Source organism: Dreissena polymorpha, chromosome 5 (assembly GCF_020536995.1).
Source record: "Dreissena polymorpha isolate Duluth1 chromosome 5, UMN_Dpol_1.0, whole genome shotgun sequence".
Taxonomy (NCBI): Eukaryota; Metazoa; Mollusca; class Bivalvia; order Myida; family Dreissenidae; genus Dreissena; species Dreissena polymorpha.
In genome coordinates, this window is record NC_068359.1 from 27,127,696 (window position 1) to 27,136,798 (window position 9,103).

A 9,103-nucleotide genomic window follows, 5' to 3' on the forward strand; every position below is an offset into this window, starting at 1 on the left:
GACTTAAGATGCTTTATTTTTAAAGCCTCTCACTTCATATTGTTAAACAGTTATATTTGGTCATTTGGATATGATATACATCAGCTTTGACAGCTTCTGTTGTTAAAACATTTTCTGTAAGTGGTGGAGGATTTCTAGGCTCAAATAAATGAATGTTTTTCACGCATATTTCTTGACAGAAAGGCCCAGATAATTGCCACCATCCATTCTAGTTGCCTGAAATATGATAAAACATAGTTTTACAAACTATCAACAACAAACCAACACATTAATGTCCGTATCTTTAAATGTCCGAATTTTTAACATCACCTTTTGTTTTCACACCAGCAAGCGTTCTATACATAGATGGTGACGTCACTGCCAGTACACAATGCACCAGTAAGTTTCCTTTGTTTCGATGACCGGTTTTGACCGGTATTGCTACAGACTGCGTATTAAATTTTCTGGTTAATAACACGATGATGTATTGACGCACAGTCGACCGTTTTAAAGAGTTTACTATCTGGGATGGTACTTAACAGGCAAAAAACGTTTCACCGAGCATTTTCGCCAACCGAGAATTTTATTCGCCGAATTTTAAAAACGTTTCGCCGAGCATTTTCGCCAACCGAGAATTTTATTCGCCGAATTTTAAAAACGTTTCGCCAACGGCGAATTTGGCGAACGACAGCGGAAGCCCTGGTCATGATCAATGTACCTATGAAATTTCATTATCCTTAAGGCCTAATTATCCTTGAGTTATCATCAGGAAACCATTTTACTGTTTCAAGTCACTGTGACCTTGACCTTTGACCTAGTGACCTGAAAATTAATAGGGGTCATCTGCCAGTCATGATCAATGAAACTATGAATTTTCATGATCCTAGGCGTAAGCATTCTTGAGTTATCATCCGAAAACCATTTTAATGGTTCGAGTCACCGTGACCTTGACCTTTGACCTAGTGACCTGAAAATCTATAGGGGTCATTTGCAAGTCATTATCAATGTACCTATGAAGTTTCATGATCCTAGGCATAAGCGTTCTTGAGTTATCATCCGAAAACCATTTTACTGGTTCGAGTCACTGTGATCTTGACCTTTGACCTAGTGACCTGAAAATCAATAGGGGTAATCTGCAAGTCATGATCAATGTACCTATAAAGTTTCATGATCCTAGGCGTAAGCGTTCTTGAGTCATCATCCAGAAACCATCTGGTGGACGGACCGACAGAAAACCGACCGACATGAGCAAAACAATATTCCCCCTCTTCTTCATAGGGGGGTATAATTAATTTGAATAGAAATGAATCGTACTTTTATTTATGTTAACGCATATACATGTACATGGATACAAATACAAAAATCAACTCCAGCTTACTGCACTTGTCTCGCAATTAGCCATACTTAATTACGCATGGGTTTTGACTTTAGTCCGTTGATCTTTCTTATTCAAGCCATTACCGTTGTAAAAGTGACTGCTTAAATCTTACTGTGATTTCATTAAAGTTACTATAGACTTGAACGAATCTGCATCTGCGCCCTGCTTTGACTTTTTTAAACACAAGATCTCAAGTTTTACTATACACGTTACTTATTTTATAATGCAATGGTGTGGTTTATTAGTTCAGGTTACTTTACAAATTTGTTTTCACCACTTTTATACTTTTAATTCAGTAACAACAAGCAAAATCGTATAATTGATATCCCCCGCCTTCTCCTAATTTGTTTCTATACACCTATGTGCATAAAATTTCAGGCTGATAATATAAAGCCCTAACAAGGGCTGTTTGTAAAACATGCATGCCCCCCATATGGGCTGTCTGTTGTAGTGGCAGCCATTGTGTGAATACGTTTTTTTGTCACTGTGACCTTGACCTTTGACCTAGTGACCTTAAAATCAATAGGGGTCATCTGTGAGTCATGATCAATGTACCTATGAAGTGTCATGATCCTCGGCAAAAGCGTTCTTGAGTTATCATCCGGAAACCATTTTACTGTTTCGGGTCACCATGACCTTGACCTTTGACCTAGTGACCTAAAAATCAATATGGGTCATCTGCGAGTCATGATCAATGTGCCTATGAAGTTTCATGATCCTAGGTGTAAGCGTTCTTGAGTTATCATCCGGAAACCATTTAACTATTTTGGGTCACCGTGACCTTGACCATTGACCTAGTGACCTGAAAATCAATATGGGTCATCTGCAAGTCATGATCAATGTACCTATGAAGTTTCATGATCCTAGGCTGTGTGTTCTTGAGTTATCATCCTGAACCATTTTACTATTATGGGTCACCGTGACCTTGACCTTTGACCTAGTGACCACAAAATCAATAGGGTTCATCTGCGAGTCATGATCAATCTACCTATGAAGTTTCATGATCCTAGGCAAATGCGTTTTTGAGTTATCATCCGGAAACCATTTAAATATTTCGGGTCACCGTGACCTTGACCTTTGACCTAGTGACCTCAAAATCAATAGGGCTCATCTGCGAATCATGATCAATGTTCCTATTAAGTTTCATGATCCTAGGCCCAAGCGTTCCTGAGTCATCATCCGGAAACCACCTGGTGGACGGACCGACAGACCGACATGTGCAAAGCAATATACCCCCTCTTCTTCGAAGGGGGGGGGGCATAAAAAGTTTGTGACAAACAGCCGGAGGGATGGACTGATTATAAAGGCGGACTGATACAAACGTATATCCCTCCGCCTTTGGCGGGGACTAATTATAATTCATTAAAACAAGCATAGCCCGTTACCTGAGTAGGAAACCAAATTTGCGAAATAAGAAATACAAACAAAAGCATCAACACAAATTTTTCTTTTGAATATAAAATGTTTGTTTAATGTCAATAAGTTTACAAAGACTGTTTTTGTAAAATAGTTAAGATTCATACGATTTGTGAAATGCTTGCGTCAAAATTGTGAGATGGCTGACCCAGGCCACATGCAAAGAAGGAAAAAAAGCCCTGCAATATTTATTGGAATCTTTCATTCCGTAATCTGTCTTCAAAAAATAGGTAAGAGTGGTGGCAGAACGAAAATTAAAGAAAACAAAGTTTAAAATGGTACGTAAATTGCAGTGGATTTGCAAACTTGTTAAAATTCACTTTATTCTACAATTTGAACCAAAACGTTTGCTCAAGACATTTGTATATAGCAAAAAGAAAATAACTGCTCGTATTAAGGTATGAAAACAATGGAAATAAATATGCAGTAATATGCAAGTACTATATTGTCATTGATGGTCTAGGAAAAAACATAGCACATTGATATATTCTATATTAAAATACAAATGTCCGTCATTTACAAATAATGTGCAAAGTATCTTGTGGAGCTTGTTTAAAATTGCATTAGAGTACGAATTGAATCTTCTAAAATCAAACCTCTTTTACCAATGATGGGTTTAAACCTATTTATTTTAGCTCGATTGCATAGAAAGTAATTCCTACTTATTTGAAATGCTCTCGAGTCCGTTTCCTGGGCCTAGAACCAGTACTTGGTGTACTTGGTGTCTATATGGGAGATCGAAAGAACGCTTTCACAGCGGGGATCGAACCCGTGACCTCCCGGTCGCAAGGCGGACACCATATCCATTACACCACGGCGACCTTGATACTTTTCCAAGTAAGAAGTAACAATGAAAGCATTGTTTAGTGCAGTGTGCCTTTCAGTTTCAGTTTAAAATTTGTCATTATGAATATACTTGCCAGCCTTAAATCTTCCTTGTAACGAAAAACACTGATTGTTATTAACTAGTGGTTAAAGTCTGCATTCTCGACTCTGTATTGAACCACTAAAGAACAATGAACAATACATCCTACCCCAGACTGAATGTTTAAATATCAAAATTGTTTTTTTAAAGATGGCGTAACAAACTTTCACTCTAAAAGTTTGTTTATAGATTGAACAATTTCATAAACACAAAATAATGTTGTAAAAGCAAAGTTGGCCTTCAGACTGAAATCTGCAAATGAAATTAAAAATTCCTTCACAAAAAGATAAAAAAATGGGGAAAATAAAATTAGAAAAAAAAGTTAATTAAGAAAAAGAATCCATTCATTGAGACAAGTGATTATACACTACTCTTAATATGTTTGTTTCGCTTTCAACCCAATTATATCATACAGAACTTAGATACAATGTCATGTATGTCACATACACTGATCCCCCATGACACATGTTTGGACACTGGCAAATCAAATATAAATCATCACCAAATTTTTAATATACTTACAGGTTTTTTTTGGCCCGATTTTATAGCCGAAATTCGGCTATGTTCCCAATCCCAAAAAGTATATTGTTTTCCCAAAATGTGGCAAAAAATTCCCAATTTTTTTTTTGAAAGAAGTGTCTTATGCGTATTTTATCTCAATTTTAATTCAATTACATCTAACAAAGTATTTAATAATTTTGTTCTTTTAATTTTAATGATTATAAAGTATTATATCAAATTTAGTATTTCCCTAATTAGTGGACTTTTCATGTGGAAAAAAAGGCTAATGAATTAATTTTCCAAATTTCATGAAATGACGATAAAATTCCCAATTCCAAAGCCATGGGCTATCTTCCCAAAAAGTGGAGAAAAAAAACCTGACTTTACACGTAAACAATACTACCAGGCCTTTTGAGCTCCAATTTGGAAAAATGCCACACTGGAATTTGGGAATTTTGCGTCGTAAAAAACACCATTTTGGAAAAAAAATTAATCACAAAATGGCTAAATTAGGAATAATAATCGCATGTTAATAGTGTTTCTTATATTTCAAAGATGCCGTTAACTGGTTAATAACGACTATTTTGATAACATATTATTAAAAGTTTACAAAATATTATGAACATGTGTGATAAGTGCAGGTGTTTTTTTTATCTGATTTTGGATAAAGGGCCTGGCCTTTTTTGAGGTGAAAACAGTCTTTAAAAAATAATCAATTTAACATATTTTACTGTTTTTTAAAACAAATGTAAGGCAACAGATAATTTAATTATGCAATATTTTCTATTTTCTACACTGGATCAGGTTAACATATATATTTAAAGTTTAAAAAAAAAAAAAAAAAAAAAAGGTTCACCGTTTTTTCCTTAAAAGTTAAGGGACATAGACACCTCCCTTAACTCCAAAGAAATCACCTTAAAAATGGCATCGTAGCGGACGTGTTTCAGAGGTTTTCGTCGAATTTAAACAAAATTTCATCAAATGGGTATGTTTTCTTCAACATTTAGCGGAAGTAAAATTGTTGTCATTCGACGTTGGACGTGATTTTAATTCATAATAATTTGAGTTGTGTTACCATTTTACGCCATTTCTTTGGATGAATCAATGATCATGTTTCAATAAATGGAAAGAATATGATTTTAATGTGAAAATAGCAGGCATTATAGACTTGCGACTGGGATATGTTTACATATCTGACATTGTGGTTATGCTGTATCGCATGTCAGATTGTGTTTGTATTCCCTTTCGCACTGAATGAATGTGTGTTTCATCTCGGAATTATCGAGTAAGTACTAAATATGTTTTATTTATTTATTTTCTAACATAACTGACTGCCCTTTTTTCAGCATGGCCAGACGTTATGTCACAGTAAATATTGTAATGTTCTTGATCAACTTAGAACTATCAAATTACACTCATTAAACGCTACTGTCGCCGGGTGGTGAAAAGTGTGCGGCCAATTCGGGACTCGAACCCGGGACATCTCGCTTACATGGCGAATGCTCTCCCGACTGAGCTAACCTGGCCGCCACACATCTTTTCACCAATCCCACTTAAGTTCGATACCATGACATTCTCCCCTGCCATGTTGGAATTCTTCCTCGAATTTGAGTCACAGAGAGCAGTGAAATACGATCTGGGTGCCATTGTCATAATTGCATAATGAAATCACTCTGTTTATATAAAGTATAATTATATAACAACAATTAATTATATCACTTATGACAATGGCACCCAACTTATGATAGACCAGGATATATGCAATGTTAGAAATCTGCACACAGATAATTCAGACATGGCTGCCTTACAAGGTCATTCTGAAAATTACAATGGAAATGAACATGACCTTTGTTACAGGACTTAGGTCTATAGTTTTATCTCTATAATAACAAATGAATACTGTGCAGTTTGTTTAACTAAACATTATATAAGTATTCCTCCTGCAAATGCGCCAACACGGCCCAACAGGACCTTATACAATTTTATATGGAGCTCAAACTTCCTCTTCTTAATAAGTGCATTCAAATTATGCAGATTGCAATTAAAATATAATAATAATGGAAATAACAAAATGATATTTAATGATAACATTTGCATTTCATATTCAATAATTAAGTTGATATTTTAAAAATATCTTCTTTTGTGTTAAAGTCACTATCACGCTCACCAATACATACGGCTACTGTATTATGCTATATAAAAACATTCGACAACAAGAAGTACCATACAATGGTTAATTACGATAAACCCTAAAACAAGTAACATTGATGTAAAAACGTTATATTACAAGCGTTCGGCAAGTTTTAAGCATCTTAATATCTAAATATTGTTCCACGATGTAATCTACTTTCGCTTTCGAGTCAGGATCGGATTACGTTCATTTGCATAATTTATACAAGCCATTTTCGCATTCGCTAAGTTCCAGTTACCCAGAATTCATTTTGATTTCACAGAATGATTATTCATGAGAGCTACGTCATGCTTCCGACGCTTACCGTATCCAATTTCGTGTTCGCCCGTAAATGTTCGGATATTTCACGGGAGATATAAATGGAATTATTTGTGGCCACAAGGCAGTCACTTCAAATATTGTTTATTATAGCGTTAACAAGTTTAGGAATAAAATTAACAACAATAAATATATTTACATACATATTCAAAAGAACAAAGCCAATTGGTAATTATTATTTTTGGAGAAATCATTGAATTTTCATAATAACAAAACTTATGACTGGTACCGTAATCTGTCAGTCAAATTTATATAAGGAAAATCTAAAGTTTCTATAGTCCTCGCCCATCAATTTCGCAAAAAGGACAGTTTCTTGAATAACAAAATTCGGGGCTCTCTGCGTTGCCGTTTTTTCCAACTTTTTCCTATTTACAGTACTTCCATGTTTTGTCAAAATCATGAAAATGTGTGATACGTTTGTTGTTGAAAAAGAGATCAATGACAACAGCATAAAATTGATACAGACATTTTGAGACAACTGTTTCGACAGATGCCGGAAGCGTAAACCTCGTACGCTATGCACTTTTTTTATTAATTAGCTATCCACCACGTGAAATATTACCAATTATTCTGACTACACATTTGTTCAGTGAACGTGTTCCGCCATTTTGCGAGCTCTTACTAGCGTCATGTTACTAAATATAGTAATATTTCTGAGTGAACGGTCAAGCTTAAGAATTATTTAAGAAACGAAAACACATTAATTTCCCCTAAGTATTTAAGGTAAAGTCTTACCTTAGGTTATACCTAAGGTATGTTTTGAATACGAAAGTTAAGGAAATCCTTACCTTAGGAAAATTGTTTGATAACTAAGGAAATTTTCTCCTTAAACCTTAGGTGCTTTATGAATACTGGCCCTGACTACTGTGTCATAATTTAATGTCTTCAGCACATTTATATTTAGCATAAATTGATTGCATCAACAATTCTTTCCATTATTAGCTAGGAGAATTAACATAAAAATCTTGCAAATCTGTAAGCAAGCATGAAATTTTGCATTAACTCAGTTTGATATGCACTATTGATAGAAATCTTTAGGCACTCAATTCAAAATGGCGGTCATTTTCAAGATGGCCGCCATTTCCGATTCAATCTATACAGCCATGTTGGGTATATCTTAAGCAACTGTGCGTAAAAACTGTGCAAATCTTCAATTTAGCATGACATTTGGTATAAACACTTAGTTTGATACACACTTTTGATAAATCCTTTAGTAAGTTAAACATTCAAGATGGCGTCCAGGTACAAGATGCCCGCCATTTCTGGTCTCAGTTTATGTGAACAAGTTGGGCAGCTTACATAAAAATGAATTTTTTTTTTAGAAAATCGGCAAGGAAACATGCAATTTGGTATAAAAACTAAGTTTGATGTGCGTTTTCAATAAAACCTTTGAGCCACCCCAAGATAGAAGATGGCGTTGATTTTTTTCAAAATGGCAGCCGTTTCCGGTCTCAGTTTTGATGTCCAAGTTGGGTTTATCTTAAACTAGTATTATTAGGGTATTTTATACATGAGTATTAGTATATGTGACAATTAACGCTTGTAGAGCTTAGAGTTATTTATATATATTGCAACAGCCAGCCTCAGTTTGTGTGACAAAAATGACTTCAAACTTAAAAACTATGAACTTTGATTCCTCTAAACATTTTCTAAAATTAAAGCTAAGTTACATGAAGAACAATACAATTTTGTATCTTATTTTGATATTAAAAAACCTTACTGACTGATATCAACTTGAATGCATTTTTGTATGTTTTATTATTTCTAGCTATTGTAAATGCAAATATCAACGAAAGTTCCATTAACAACAAACTAAAACTAGAGTCAAATCCAAACAATTAGCTCACCATGTTAGGATTTTAAACAAAAGCATGAACTGATTGGATTTAAAATCGGATTATGAATGATCATATATTTTATTTTTTGACTTCGTTTATGACATTCAATTTTAGGAATCAACACTGATACAGAAAACAGACAAGATGTATCAAGGATGGTCATACTTGTAAATAAACACACTGATGGTATGATTATTGGCATTTTCCCATTACACACTCATTGTTTCAGTCTCAGAAGGACAATTGTTCGTCTTTGAAGTGAAGTTAAATGAAGTTCACATTATTAATTGCATGCGTGCAGGTCACATTATTAATTGCATGCGTGCATGTGTGAACATATTTTTCAATGGATGATTGTTTTGCAAAAAATATAGGGCGATGCAGAGAATTTCTTTAAACCATATTCATGATTGAAGAAGTTTTTTATGTAACGCTTTTTACACTATTGCTAGAGTGCAGATGCAAGATTGTACTGAATCGCAATTTGCAATGCTGAACCCGTTTTATAAAAGCAATAGCATATCCAACGCAAATTCATTTGTTTAGAAATTCTAAAC

The 9,103-nt window shown here is 34.5% G+C and overlaps 1 non-coding gene across 1 annotated transcript; it reads right to left on the reverse strand.

Moving 5' to 3' along the window:
- Positions 1-5,652: 5,652 nt before the first annotated feature.
- Positions 5,653-5,726, reverse strand: Trnat-ugu (transfer RNA threonine (anticodon UGU)). Its single transcript has one exon. It is a non-coding gene; the product is annotated as a tRNA-Thr (tRNA).
- Between the last annotated feature and the right edge of the window lie 3,377 nt (positions 5,727-9,103).